At 41.0% G+C, this 16,058-nt stretch overlaps 1 long non-coding RNA gene across 1 annotated transcript in view; it reads left to right on the forward strand.

The window, feature by feature from the left end:
- The window catches only part of LOC133480118 (uncharacterized), a 55,907-nt gene that overhangs the window by 36,284 nt on the left and 3,565 nt on the right, over positions 1–16,058 (forward strand). The gene's annotated exons all lie outside the window — the stretch shown is intronic.

Genomic DNA, 16,058 nt, shown 5'->3' on the forward strand with positions numbered 1-16,058 from the left:
CTGTTTCACCTCAACTCCTCTGGATTGGAAGGATGAGATTCTCACACTACATACCGACATTCAGCTGAAGTCTAAGGCTCATGGACAGTTCTGGAACTTACAGAGAAAAAGTAACGCAACATGAGGAAATGTGCTACCTACTTGACTTCATTATTCGGTTCCATTTTTTTATGTTCGTCAGCCTTTTCCGGCACACATGAAGCTCATTATGTCCAAAAGCCCCAACAACAAGACCCAACTATATTATTGTTGCATCTTGTTTTAGTTTCTTTCCTTTTTATTTTGTTGTCACAATATATGTGTTGCTACACAATTGTTAATTGTGTTTGGGTCATTATTGTTACTCAAGTACATGGCTCTATTAGAATCCGGTTTCTTCTGATACTAGGCCTCATTGGCCAAATTTTCATTTATAGACCGTTAATGCTGTCATCTTACTTATACTGCTAAGTGGGTTACAAACACTAGCTGTAATGTGCAATATGGGGTTTCATGCAGTTTTGCAAGGTACACCAACATATATTCATTTATTCATCCATCTTCACTACTGCTTATCCTCACTAGGGTCGCCGGGGTGCTGGAGCCAATCACAGCTGACTCTGGGCATAGGCGGGGTACACCCTGAACTGGTCGCCAGCCAATCGCAGGGCACATATAAACAACCATTCATACTCACATTTACACTTACGGGCAATTTAGAGTTTTCAATTAACCTGCCATGCATGTTCTTGGGATGTGGGAGGAAACCGGCGTGCCCGGAGAAAAACCCACTCAGGCACGGGGAGAACATGCAAACTCCACACAGGCGAGGCCGGATTTGTACCCGGGTCCTCAGAACTGTGATGCAGACGTGCTAACCAGTCCTCCACCGTGCCGCCACCAACATATAAAGAATTCTCAATGTATTATATGTGCCTTTTTATAGTAGGTAGATCATTTTGAGTGGGTCATGTTAAAAGGTTTTCGCATGTTGAAAAATTGTGGGAAACCCTGACGTGGAGCATTTTGAAAATGGGCCTTGTCACCATGTTTAGGATATGTGTATGAGAGTATACATGCTAATCAGATTTCTATTGCTGCTGAGCCTGTGTAGATGATAGTCGTGTCCAGTAGTGCTCCCTTGTGGGTTGTACGTTTACTTGTCATTGAACACAACAAAAAGGAAAGCAAATGTCTGTGGTTGAAGTATGCTATACTTCATTTCAGTTACTTCACAGCAAAAGGATTTGGCATAATTGTTGCCAGGTGTTTGACATTTATTTTCGTGTATTTATTTTTGGGATCTGATGTAGTTTAACAAAATAATCTACAGTGGGTGTACTATTCATTATACTGTAATTAAAATTGTTGAATGGATTATATGAGATTCATAAACAAAAATAATGTACTGTAATTAAATAACAGTAAAGCCATATAATTAGTAATACAGAGTAAAAGATCATTAGTAACCAAAAGTGTGGTTACAACATATAACGAATGTAACGCAGTAATTGCGTTTAAATAAATTCCTTAAAAAAAAGAAAACACAAACAGCCTTTCATTATTACTAGATTTAATGTACTTGTGATCTAGCGGTTCAAGATTATGCTGATTAGACAAGGTGTTTTTTATCCTGATGACCAACAATTATCATGTGATTTTAAACTTTTAATAATCGAATACCCTTTCACACAGGCCTATTTATGGAAAGAAACATAAAATTCCCAAGCAATTATGTCCCTTCCTCTTTTGTCTTTTTAATGGGTATGCCAAACATGTTGACATGCTCGTTATAATTAAGTTTATTAGCTTAAAGAGGAAAGGATCATATTGGCTAATGCTGTCTTGAATGGCCAGAAGGGAAAACCTACCCAGTTTAATTAAAAAAGGGACTATTTTCATTCGACTCAATTAAATATTTATCATTGTCTTAGATACACATTCTCCACATGTACCTCAGACTATTGTGTTTTCTAATTGAACGGCTTCTATTTGCAAGTTTTACCCCAAAAAGTTTTTGAAGCGTAAATCCTTTGTGATAAAGAGAAAAAATTAAAACAAAAACAAAAAACTGGGCAATAAGACTCCACGATCAAACATTTTAACAATGGCTTGCTGATGTAATCAATAATTGCTGGCACAGTACAAGGTTTGCATCTTAGTTGCATATTAAAATTACGATTAAGTGACCCAGTGGGGAAAAAAAACATATAACTTAATAACTCCTTTTCACTGCCGCCCCCCCAACCCCACCTTCACAAGGAAGCAATAGTTTTAGTTCTCATCAGGGACAGTGTAGGAGCTAAAATATTGTTTTTGCCAATTTTTCTTTTAAAGTTAACAAGGGCAATGCATGACATATTTTTGTGTTAACAAGGGAGATGCTGGCCCCCACTATTGCTCCTCGCATTTAAAGCCACCCGAGTATGAAGCAGTCGACATCGCTGTGAGGGATGAAGGCCATTGACTTAAGCTTGTTGAGTTTAATGGACCAGGAAGGCTATAGGAGAAGTAATGGCTGATTGTGAGCTTAGCCAGGCCTGTCAGGTGCCTTGGGGACAAGGGAGGAAGGTTAGACTGTATCCTGCCATCATGCTGATAGCTTTGTCACAACGTTGCAGAAGAATACATTGGTTGGCCTCCCCCCCGCCCCGTATTTATTTGTAAAACAGCACAATATGTGAAACGGAGTTTGCTCTATTTGGAAAAAAAAAAAAACATATCTTTGCTGATTGTCTTCATAGACAGTGTGCTACAGATCTTTATCTATCTTATGACAACCCAGTAAATTCACTTTATGTCGACACTTCAAACCTTCACGACTTAAAACAGTTTTTAATTACATTGTTTAATCTGTATCTCCATTGGCTGTCAAAGGCATACATCAGCTTCCAGCATTATTTTTTTCTTCTATAAGTTTGAAGAGTCTAAAAGCACTGTAAATACAACCTTATACATTAAATGTAATGTTTGGAGCTGATGAGTGACAAAGGTAACATTTTTGTTAAAGACAGTGTAATTGATCAGGGTTTCCATGATCTTAAACATTGTAAAAAAAAGTCTAAAACGTAAACCTGAATTAGCCCTTAAAACTCTTAACTAAAACAGACATTTTCTCATATACACATATTTGCCCACCCATTAAATGTGACGTAAAACAACCTGCAGTAGAGGACGGCAGGGTTAGCAGGCGCTAATTTTCAAACAAGCTGATTTCAACAGAGCTGTATTAAGAGAGTGGAAAAAGACATTATATTAAGACACCTGGGAATTGTTCTAGTTTGTGCAAATACAAAATGTCCCCTTCTACACCCCTCTCATTCATGCGCATGGATTCGCTCTGACTTCTGCTTATCTTCATTCCTCTCCTTTGCAGTTCACGCCTCCACTTTTCGACAACCCCAATTCCAATGAAGTTGGGACGTTGTGTTAAACATAAATAAAAACAGAATACAATGATTTGCAAATCATGTTCAACCTATATTTAATTGAATACACTACATCTGTCAGCCTATCCACCAGGATTGCAAACAGGAAGAGGCTCAGAGCTGACTCCTTTATGCAGTCCCGTATCCATCCTTAACTCCTCTGCCACACGCACAGCACACCTCGCGACTGTCCTACACCTCTCATACGCAGTTTTGTACCTCTATGAGTTAAATGAACAAAAGTTCATGAACTAGTTAATATTGTGGGTGAACGTGAAGTGAACTTAGTTCATTTCTGCCTGATGAACATTATTGAGAATGCGTTGTTCATTTTTATTAAAAAGTGCCAGGTTTTGTTCGGGAAATCCAGGACTAAACATGTCTGAACACACTATATACGAGCCTTCAGATGTCTGGGGATAAATGCCGCATTTGGCAACCGATTCAGTGCGGCCGCCATTCGTTTACATTCACGAGGTGCATTCAAGGACACTCCGTAAATGAAAAAATGAAAATGTGTTCTTTGTTAGGAAAATTATTATTTGTATCAGAATGTTTAGTTAAAACACTGAACGACCACACTGTCATAATATTGAATTTATTTTGTTTTGTGAGACAAAACTAAATAACATCCATCCATCCATTTTCCGTACCACTTATCCTCACTAGGGTCGCGGGCAAGATGGAGCCTATCCCAGCTGACTCTGGGTGAGAGGGTACACCCTGAACTGATCACCAGCCAATCAAAGGGCACATATCAACAAACAACCATTCATCCTCACATTCACACTTACGGTAAATTTTGCATTTTCAATTAATCTACCGTGCATGTTTTTGGGATGTGGGAGGAAACCAGAGTACCCGGAGAAAACCCACGCAGCCAAAGGGAAAACATGCAGACTCCACACAGGCGAGGCCGGATTTGAACCCGGGTCCTCAGAACTGTGAGCCACCGTGCCGCCACTAGATAACATATTTTGTTAATATACCTGTAGTATAGTCAGCCGGCGCTGCTAGCAATGCAAAGTTATCAATGTCCTTTCACCAACATTCCTGTCATACTGTGTTTTGTGCTTTTGTTTGCACATTAAGGACAAAAGTCCTGTTTTTTTTTTTTTTGGTCAAAGTTACGATTGCATTTATTTTTCTCCTTTCTTTGTGACTTGGTACCAAATGTGCTGCTGCCCAGTGGATGGGGACCCCTGATCAAGCTGATTATCCACGAATAAATATATTTAGAACATTAGGTATGTCTGTTTTGAGAAAGGGCATGAATAGTTTTAGACATGGAACGTTATTTTCAAGATGTAAAAAAAATAAAATAAAAAGAATATAAATATATATATAAAATATATACACAGTATTTCAGCAGAATGTCGTACACTTTATTTTTCCACTTTGCTTGCCAGTTAAAAGATACTTATTCACCAAATACTAATTTGCTACAAATTTTATCTGGGTATGTATAATTTGGGGCTTAACTGGACACAGTTTAAAAATGTTAAATATGTACAACACACAGTAATGGCTTTGAAAAGATAGCTTTACATTTCTGATACTGAATCTGTCCAACAACAATTGGTTCTGTATTTTAATGAATACTTTGAGAATAAGGTAACTGGACATAGGATTGATTAAGGTTGACATTGGACAGCAAAGATATACAGACATTAATGCCAGTTACGCCTTAGAGTAGATAACATGCAGACAAATTACAACACAATCCTATTTGGCCCTTCCACATTATTGTGTGTCTTAGATAAATGTTAGTGACCAGTCAATGTTTGTGCATGACAGTAATATGGTGCAGGTGTTGTGATTGTTATTGGATGTTTTTATGTCTTTTTGTAGTTTGTCATTATGGTTGAACTGCAATTCCGCTGATTGATCGTGGTGTGGTCCTGTCTACGTTGCCATAAATATCCCAATTAAAGGTTTCATTTAGTTTATTAGAGATTGTCACGAACTCTCACTGTCCTCTCTCTCTCTCTCTCTCTCTCTCTCTTGCTCTCTCTCTCACACACACACACACACCTCTTCTCCTTCTCTCCTCCACCTTCTTCTACCAGCTGGGTTCTCTTAAATCAAACTCATGTATCTGAGTGGTAAACAGATTTTGCTGACTTGATTATACTAACGTATAATGACGCATAATGACGACTGACGAAGCCTACTGAGTTTAAGTTTGTGCTTTGTATGTGTGACAATAAATGAGAATGGTGTTTTAAGTGGGGGGCAAATAGAAGGCATTGCAGCTGGTTGGCCTCCATTGCACCCTCAGCATCATTGCTTGGTGCTCCATACAGGGGAGTCAAACTCATTTTCATCACTAGCAACATCATAGTTATCGTTTCCTCCCGAAGGCCATCGTACTGAAAATCAATAATCACCTCAACATGTTATTACATGAACACAATAATAAAATCAAAATAGTGGCAACCAAATATAAATCAAATACAATTGTTTAATCAATATTAAGGGATTTGGTTAAGAAAAAATGCTTGTAATATCGGCAAAAATTGAAGAAAATTTGCTATTTTGGTAAAAAATCTTAGCCAAAATGAAAAGAGCAAATTATTTTAGCATGTAGCGAAGTTAATCTAGACACACTTTATTTTCTTTAAGGCCTCTTTACAATACACTTCAGAGCAGCACACCGTTGACCAGTCCATTTATTGTCTATGTGCTGCCACGGCACAAGGGTGCAATGCTGTGCCATGGAGGTTGGCGGTGTGAAAAATTTTCAAATCCGGCGCAGCATGGTGTGACAACATCTCTGCACATCAAATAGGGAAGATTTCAGAGTGAAAACATCAAGATAATTTGGTGGCATTCCACAGTGAAAATGGCATGAAGGAGAAAATCGAGGACTCAATTATTATTGCAGTCTCTTGAGTCTCTTGAGCTTTGAGAAACAAGGCAGATGTAATACTGTATATCGTGGTTAAAAAAAAAAAAAAAAAAAAGTGATGAAAGATCTCCATTACATTGGATGTACAGGTTTTTTGAAATTGGTCTTGTGTGCTTTTATCAATTTGAACAATGAACATTTTAGCTTGAAATAAAAACTGCCCCCTTATGGGCTGAAATATGTGCCAGCAGGAACTGAATTTGAATCATTTATATTTGAATTTGAATTTCTACACTTGAATAATTGCATTTACAAACTGAATTTGAAAAACATAATTTGAATTGGTATTGTTTAATTTGAAACATTGCCTTTAAAAACTGATTCGGAATTGTATAATTTGAAATTTAATTTATTAGTTTGAAACTGAAGTCCAATAAACTTGAAAGAAAATTCAAATTATATATTTTCACATTCAGTTTAATTATTTCAGATTCAGTTCTACAAATTCAATTTCAAATTAGCTGTGACAGACATCGGGGAACTGTAAGGAATAGCAATCAATCGGCGATACATGGATCTCGTCTTCGGCCAATCACCGTTTCGGTTATTTTTCTCCGGAATGTCAAATCTTCTAACCAGCGATAGTATTTTAACCTTTATACCAGCTTTCCTTAACCCTTTGTGGAATGTCCCCCTCGGACACTTCGAATATCTTGTCAAGCCCTTTGGGTTAACCAACAGTGTTTCAAACCTTCATCAACGAAGTCCTCCGTGATATGCTGAACCAGTTCGTTTCTGTCTATCTAGACGATATCCTAATCTTCTCCCGCTCTCCCTAAGAACACCGCCAACATGTCCGTCAAGCCCTTCAGTGTCTCCTAGAGAACCGCCTCTTTGTGAAACTGGGAAATGTACACTTCCTAGGATAAATCATAGCCAAAGGACAATTACAACCGGACCTGGCAAAAATTCAAGCAGTCGTTGACTGGCCCATTCACTCCACCCGCAAAGAGCTGCAACATTTTCTGGGCTAACTTCTACCGTCGATCCATCTGACATTTTATGTTTCTCTGCTCAAGCCTGTCTCCACCAGTACCCTTAGCCCTCCGACTGTACCTGCTCCCCCCGCATCATCGACGACCATCCTGCTTTCACTGTGTCACGCCTCCTTGATGTGCGGCAGGGCCTTTCCGTTCCTTGTGGACTGGGAGGGGTATGGTCCGGAGGAGCGTGTCTGGATCTCTCGCAAGCTGATATTAGATAACTCGTTGATTAGGGATTTTTTTATGCGGCCCACTCAGAGAAGTCTGGAAGGATATCCATTGAGGGAGCTTGGGGGGGGGGGGGGGCGCCCCCCTCCCTCTCATTCTCTCGCTTTCTCCAGCAATCCTCACCTGCTTGTCCGTGCACCTGTTCCCAATCAGCACTCATCACTGCCTGTATTTAAGCCTGCCTGATCCAGGGATCCAGCGCCAGAGTATTCCCACCCATTCGTGGTACACAGGCCGACTCTCGAGAGTACTCCTCCCGTACTAGTACTTATTCTCTTGTGTTCTTCTCTGCTTCCAGTATTCCTCCCCTGTCTACCGCTTCGCTGCCCGCTTCAAACACGCCGTCAAGCTCGTCCACCTGCCCACGCGCCCGCCTCCTGTCAGTTCCTTGCTACTTCGGATTTCCCTCACACATTAGAAATAATAACCTTGACATACTTCTAATAAACCATTCTCCTCTTCTCCCTCCGCCTCAGTCTGCTTTTGGTTCCAATCCAATACCATACGATTATATATCGTAATATTCCCGAGCCACAGCGTAATATACATCAAAACCAGGGGGAAAGGGGGCAAGGCTACTTCCTGTATGGTCACTTAGCAACTAGCGACAAATACATATGGCAAAGCTTGCGCCGAGCCACTGTCATTCCTACGCCGTCCTGCGCCCTACCCAGCAGTGTAAGTGTAAGTGCAGTATGTAAGCGCCTTTAGTGTACCACAAAAATTTATGTGACCTGGACTCTGGGCCTTCACTTTCAGACATGTGATCTAGATTGCAAGTATAAAAAAAGACAGCTCAGCATACAGTGTATCAGATAATTAGTCATTCTCTTCGTCTCACATTCTGAACAGCAAACAAATCCCTTGGCCCAGTTGTAGCTATGGAAACACTTGCTGCAGGCTCGTCATGCTCGGGTCTGTCTTGTACAGTTGCATAGAATAGTTAGTCTTGCCATTTACTCTGTCACGGGTTGTGGCTGTCACACAATCCTGCAAAAGCCAAGAAGGCTACTGTCATACATTCGTGTCACATTGAAATGTACACTATATTGCCAAAGGTATTCGACATCCCATTCTTAATCTATGAGGTTTAATTGTTACAGCTTAAACTCTTCTGAGAAGGATTTCCAAAAGGTTTATAGTGTGTTTATGGGAATTTATGACAATTTTTCAAGAAGTGCATTTGTGAGGTTACACGGTAATGTTGGATGAGAAGGCCTGGCTCTCAGTCTCCACTCTAATTCATCCAAATGTGTTCTATAGGGTTGAGGTCAGGATCATGCAGGCCAGTCAGGTTCATCCACATCAAACTCTCTCACCCATGTTTTTATGAACATGTATTTGTGCACTGATGCAGATATGTAATGTTGGAATAGGAAGGGGCCACCTCCACACTGTTTCAACAAAGTTGGAAACGTGCAAAATGTTAGCCCCTGAGGTCCAGTGAAAGGAACTCTGAATGCTTCAGAATACCAAGAGATTTTAGACAGTCAAACAGTTTGGCGATTACCTCTTCCTGTTCCAACATTTCTGTGCACCAGTGCACAAAGCGAGGTCCATAAAGACTAGGCTTTACACGATCAGGATTTTTGGGGCCGATCACCGATCATCGAGTTTATAAAAACGATAACCAATCACCAATCCAATCACAAGATGGAGCAATGTATCTATTTAAATTACTTGTTCACGTACTGTATATAGTTGTGTACTGGATACTGAATATCTTCAAAAGTATCCTCTATTCAGGTCATGTATTCTAATCAGTCAGGTCAAACCAACATTACAACATGACAGAAATAATGGGCGCTAACTTACTGTAATTAAATTACTTTATTCTAATTAAATTACTTCACATACACCCAAACTTTAGAGCATGATTCGACAGAACGCTGGCATGTTTACATACAACTGTTAGTCCTAGCACTAGCTTGCAAGGCTACATAACGTTTTGTTACCTGCTTGCGAGCTGTATCGTATTAAAAGTACGTGAACATACCTCAAGATAGCCTTGAATTAAAGTCCTCTCCCGAGCACCGATTAGCACCAACACACGTTTTTCCCCATTTTGCGTGAAAGACCAAATTTGTCTTGTAGTCTGATCCAGGCATTACATGTTCTATGTCTCAGACGTATTGTCTTTCCCACACTGCCGACATGTTTTTTTTTTTTTAAATAACTTTATTGGTTGTCAGAAATTTACAGTACTACGTCAAAAGACACTCAACAAGGCTAAAAATAAACTTGCGTTTGGATTCAACTATACTGTACACAATGGCAACGTGGAGTAAATGTCTTTTCCGGAGCCAATAAATGACGTCATTGATCGGATCGGCGAATTATGAAAAAGACGATCAGCCGATCAGTATAAAATGCTAATAATTGGCCGATACCAATCAAGCCGATCAGATCGGTGTAAAGTCTAATAAAGACATGGATGAGAGTTTGGTCTGGATGAACTTGACTGACCTTGAGACACTGAGTCCTCCCCTCAATCCGATAGAACACCTTGGGGTTGATTTCGAGTGGACAGTGAGCCAGGCCTTATCGTTCAACATCAGTGTGTGAGCTCACAATTATGTTCCTGGAAGAATAGGCAAACATTCCAATGAACTAACTCCTAAACCTTGTTGAAAGCCTCCCCAAAAGAGTTGAAGGTGTTACAGCTGCAAAGGGTAGATCAACATCATATTAAACCCATATGGATTTATAATGGACTATCACTTAAAATCATACGTGAGGCAGGTGAGTGAATATTTTTGGCAATATAGTGTATGTCTCGCTGTGAGAACTGACAGAGAGGCCCTCCGTGTCACTCACTGTGGCGGGGGGAAGAAAGCAGGAGGGGAGAAGTATAAAGCTATTAGTCTGGCAGGTTGCTAGCATTCGAGGCAAACAATGTTTTTCACTCAACTTGGCTGACCACACGCAGTGTGACTGCGGTACGGCTCCATAATTATTGGCGTTTGGAAATTCTGAGTGGAGAAAATGGGAATGTTACTGTAGAACATGAAGCGGAGTTACAGTGTGATAACGAAACAGAGTTGACTTAGTGCTGCCCTTAGGACAAGACATAAATCTAAGGTATATACAGTAGGTTAGATTAGATTTAGTTTTATGATTGCTATGGTTTTATGTATTTTTTTTTTGACTGACGAAAAAAAAATTCTCCACGAGATCATCATTTAAAAGTTCATGGATGTGTGTGAATAGGAATGTTTTGACATAATAGCATGTGAAACTTTAAAAAAACACACAAATGTTTCCAAATTCATCTTTATGTGTCAACATACAAAACTTCAATCCTACTCATTTCAGTTAAACAGATCAGTTCAGTTCTTAAATCTTATGCCAGAGGAAGGCCATGTTGAATCAGGCGGATTCATCCAAGTATTGGCAATAACATTAAGGAGAATGCAATTAGAAGCTTGCATGTGCGATGTAGCCAGAACTTAATGCAGAGCAGATTTTCTAGATATGAATTTAAGTTAGAATCAAGAGAAAAAAACCTGCACACTTTCTACCATGACAATGCTCAACATAATTAGCTGTAATGATACTGGCATTTGATGTGACCTGATGAGATAAAATCTTTCATGAGTTGTAATTTTTATTTTTTGATTATTTTTTTTGTGGTGAGCAGCTGCGTAGGCCGACGGAGAATTAACGCTATGGATATGGATGCTCAGTGAGCTTTGTGAGAGTAAATGGGCTTACTTATTGATTGAATCTCTCATCAGTCAACAAGATGCATGCTCTCCATCCCCTCGCTCTCGCTCCCTTCTTCTAACTTGTCTCTGTCAAGCCAGGCTCAGTGGAGTGGTTAAATTGTGCATAGAGTGTAAACCCTCGTTTATAAAAACCGACAGACGTGGCGGTCGTTTGCTGGAATTAATTACTCTTTGGAGCCACAGCAAGCATGGGCACTCGTCACTCTGTCATGGTCCACCACCTCCAAGGCCCTGGACCTGCAGAAACAAGCGGAGGCAGCCACGAAGAATGACAGCTCAGAGCTTGTTCTCAAGAGAATTTAGTAAGATTTGGTTTGAAAAGTAATGCACTATGCACAGTCTGCTGGTGGCGTGACGCACATGCGCAGTAGTGATTATCCACGGTAGTGATTATCCGGGGTCTTTTATGACGTTGCACATACGCAATAGTGGTCTTGCGGGTCAGTGGTGCAATACGTCCGTTAGCAACAGTGTTCAGAAGATTAAGCATTTGAGCCCAAATACTTAAGAGGAATGCGATTCCAAACCTGTGAGACCGAATGCGCCTTTCATGGCAGCACGATAGTGTGATACACGAGCATCTAAAAAAGAAGTATGTTAGCGGGGGCAAAGTTCCTATCCAAGGCAATGCATGTACATTGAAGATGAATAAGAAATTGCTTATTTTTCAACCAAATTTCATGAGGTTTACTTTTTTGTCAAGGTCAAAGCATTTGTTATTCATGGGTGTACAGAGACCTTTGGAGGGGCAGGTGCTCAAAATTAAAAGCGGGGCACATGGAGCAAGAGTTTGAAATGCTTTAGCAAAGCATTGCAGGCTAGTCATGAAACAGAATAAGAAAAGACACTTGCCTTCAAGCCAAGCCTTTTCTAGCAAAGATGCGCACGATTTGCTTAGTTGTTAATTGGAATGATAACAAACCCACAAATTAGTATTTTGTGTGCAAATTACACCTACTTTGTGGACATATATTAGCATTTTGTGTGCATGAAACAACTATATTGTGGCCAAAACAAAATGTCCACGTCATAACTGGAGCTCTGTACATGTTAGAGGATTTATTCTCTAGAACTGGTTTTGTTTTCGGCGGCACGGTGGGCGACGGGTTAGAGCGTCAGCCTCACAGTTCTGAGGTGCGGGGTTTAATCCCCGTCCCCGCCTGTGTGGAGTTTGCATGTTCTCCCCGTGCCTGCGTGGGTTTTCTCCGGGCACTCCGGTTTCCTCCCACATCCCAAAAACATGCATTAATTGGAGACTCTAAATTGCCCGTAGGCATGACTGTGAGTGCGAATGGTTGTTTGTTTCTATGTGCCCTGCGATTGGCTGGCAACCAGTTCAGGGTGTACCCCGCCTCCTGCCCGATGACAGCTGGGATAGGCTCCAGCATGCCCGCGACCCTAGTGAGGAGAAGCGGCTCAGATAATGGATGGATGGTTTTGTGTTCAATGAAACAGAATTGAGAAATTGATTTTAGAAAGTGGTCTACCTCACTTTCGCCATCCACAGCACAGCATCCCTTCTCTCATTTACTTTGTAATTATATACAGTAGATTTAGTTTTTTACGGTGTAAAGTTAGACAAATTAATGAAGCACCTTCTGCAGGACAGTAAATAAAATATCACAACAATACATTCATAACACACCTGATCGCGACTGAATTTACCAATCATCATAAAAGGAAAATGCATTAATGAAAATTGCACCACTTGTATTGAGTTAAAATACAATGAAGTTAAATCACAACTGGCCAGATAAGTAACTGTCCAATAATTACAGAAGAAGGAAAAGAAGTGGCAAGGAACCACTTTTTGAATAAAAACTATGATTTCAAATCCTCAGACCACTGAGTCACACAGACATGTCCTTGCCGTTCGACTGTTCACAAACGCAGACTCACTCCACATTATCCCTCCTATCGTTAACATGACCGATTAATTTGTCATACATTGTCTACATTAACGTGTAAAAGAGTTAGTCAACTTACACGGCCTTTTCGTCCAACATTTGATCGGTCTGATTGTTTGTGTGTGAGCCACTGCATATGGTGCATTCAAGCGCAACTCGGAAATGCATATATATATATATATAGCTGAGAAAGGAAGAGTGTTGTGCGGCTTTTCGGGAAGAGCTGAAACAGGCTCCAGGTGGACAGGAGGAGCTTCCAGAAGAGTGGACCACTACAGCCATACTGATCAGAGAGGCAGGCAGGAGTACTTGGTGTATCTTCTGGCAGGAAAGGAGAGAAGGAGACTTGGTGGTGGAACCTCACAGTACAGGAAATCATACAAGAAAAAAGGTTAGCTAAGAAGAAGTGGGACACTGAGAGGACTGAGGAGAGGCGAAAGGAATACATTGAGATGGGACACAGGGCAAAGGTAGAGGTGGCAAAGGCCAAACAAGAGGCATATGATGACATGTATGCCAGGTTGGACACTAAAGAAGGAGAAAAGGATCTATACAGGCTGGCCAGACAGAGGGATAGAGATGGGAAGGATGTGCAGCAGGTTAGGGTGATTAAGTTGACTGGTGCCAGCAGTGTGCTAGCTAGATGGAAAGAATACTTCGAGGAGTTGATGAATGAGGAAAATGAGAGAGAAGGGAGAGTAGAAGAGGCAAGTGTGGTGGACCAGGAAGTGGCAATGATTAGTAAGGGGGAAGTTAGAAAGGCATTAAAGAGGATGAAAAATGGAAAGGCAGTTGGTCCTGATGACATTCCTGTGGAGGTATGGAAGCATCTAGGAGAGGTGGCTGTGGAGTTTTTGACCAGCTTGTTCAATAGAATTCTAGCGTGTGAGAAGATGCCCGAGGAATGGAGGAAAAGTGTGCTGGTGCCCATTTTTAAGAACAAGGGTGATGTGCAGAGCTGTGGGAACTATAGAGGAATAAAGTTGATGAGCCACACAATCTTATGGGAAAGAGTAGTGGAGGCTAGACTCAGGACAGAAGTGAGTATTTGCAAGCAACAGTATGGTTTCATGCCGAGAAAGAGTACCACAGATGCATTATTTGCCTTGAGGATGTTGATGGAAAAGTACAGAGAAGGTCAGAAGGAGCTACATTGTGTCTTTGTAGATCTAGAAAAAGCCTATGACAGAGAGAGGAACTGTGGTACTGCATGCGGAAGTCTGGAGTGGCAGAGAAATATGTTAGAATGATACAGGACATGTACGAGGGCAGCAGAACAACGGTGAGGTGTGCTGTAGGTGTGACAGACGAATTTAAGGTGGAAGTGGGACTGCATCAGGGATCAGCCCTGAGCCCCTTCCTGTTTGCAGTGGTGATGGATAGGCTGACAGATGAGGTTAGAGTGGAATCCCCGTGGACCATGATGTTTGCAGATGATATTGTGATCTGCAGTGAAAGCAGGGAGCAGGTGGAGGAACAGTTAGAAAGATGGAGGCATGCACTGGAAAACAGAGGAATGTAGATTAGCCAAAGTAAGACAGAATATATGTGCATGAATGAGAGGGGTGGTGGGGGAAGAGTGAGGCTACAGGGAGAAGCGATAGCAAGGGTGGAGGACTTTAAATACTTGGGGTTAACAGTCCAGAGCAATGGTGAGTATGGTAAGGAAGTGAAGAAACGGGTCCAAGCAGGTTGGAACGGGTGGAGGAAGGTGTGAGGTGTGTTATGTGACAGAAGAGTCTCTGCTAGGATGAAGGTCAAAGTTTATAAAACAGTGGTGAGGCCAGCCATGATGTGCGGATTAGAGACAGTGGCACTGAAGAGACAACAGGAAGCAGAGCTGGAGGTGGTGGAAATGAAGATGTTGAGGTTTGCTCTCGGAGTGACCAGGTTGGATAAAAATGAGCTCATCAGAGGGACAGCCAAGATTCGATGTTTTGGAGACAAAGTTAGCAGACTTCGATGGTTTGGACATGTCCAGAGGAGAAATAGTGAGTATATTGGTCGAAGGATGATGAGGATGGAGCTGCCAGGAAAGAGAGCTAGATGAAGATCAAAGAGAAGGTTGATGGATGTCGTGAGGGAAGACATGAGGGCAGTTGGTGTTAGACAGCAGGATACGGGAGCTTACATGGAAAAGGATGACATGCCAAAAGTAAAAGAAGAATAATACTGTACATACTGTTTATATTTACAGTAGACAGAAATTGGCACCAGGTGAACAAGTGATGGAGACAGTCGGATTTAAAAGAGGGTTTTGTGTTCTGGGTAGCTCTGATGGTTTTCAAAATGAAAAATTAGGGAGAGCACCACAAGCACAAAATAAAGTTGGAAGTGATGAAATATGAAGTGTTTGTAGAAAAGGCAAACAAACATTACCGAGTTACTGAAAATAAATCTCTTGCTTCTATAATTGTAGAGAAGCAAGAAATTGTATAAAAGCCATGTTTTCTTTATTCAACTAGTCCCGAATATGTGGGAGTTGGATGTACTGTATGTGCCCATCCTGCGTGACATTTTATTGTTACTTGGCTATTTCTAAACCTGTGTTGCCTTTAAGAGTGTTTCTGCCTTACAGACTTGAAATTTTGGACACAAGCAACTAAATCACTGTTAGTAGGCAATATATTTTACATTTTTTTTTGCTTAAAACTTGGGACAGCACATGCAAAAAAACTGCTATGGGAGAGGTGAGCACCAATTACCACAGTGCGCTGAAATGACCCAGACGTGAGGAAACGCAGTGTTGAAAGGCGCTTTGTCATTAATGATATGGCGTGAGTCCTTCTTGTGACCTGTAATTCTTTTTCTGGCACTTGAAAAATGTTTAAACAAGCGGAAAAAAACTGTTCCCCCGTCACCTCTCCTCTACGCCTCCTTGCCACGATTATTGC

Source organism: Phyllopteryx taeniolatus, chromosome 6 (assembly GCF_024500385.1).
Source record: "Phyllopteryx taeniolatus isolate TA_2022b chromosome 6, UOR_Ptae_1.2, whole genome shotgun sequence".
Classification (NCBI taxonomy): domain Eukaryota; kingdom Metazoa; phylum Chordata; class Actinopteri; order Syngnathiformes; family Syngnathidae; genus Phyllopteryx; species Phyllopteryx taeniolatus.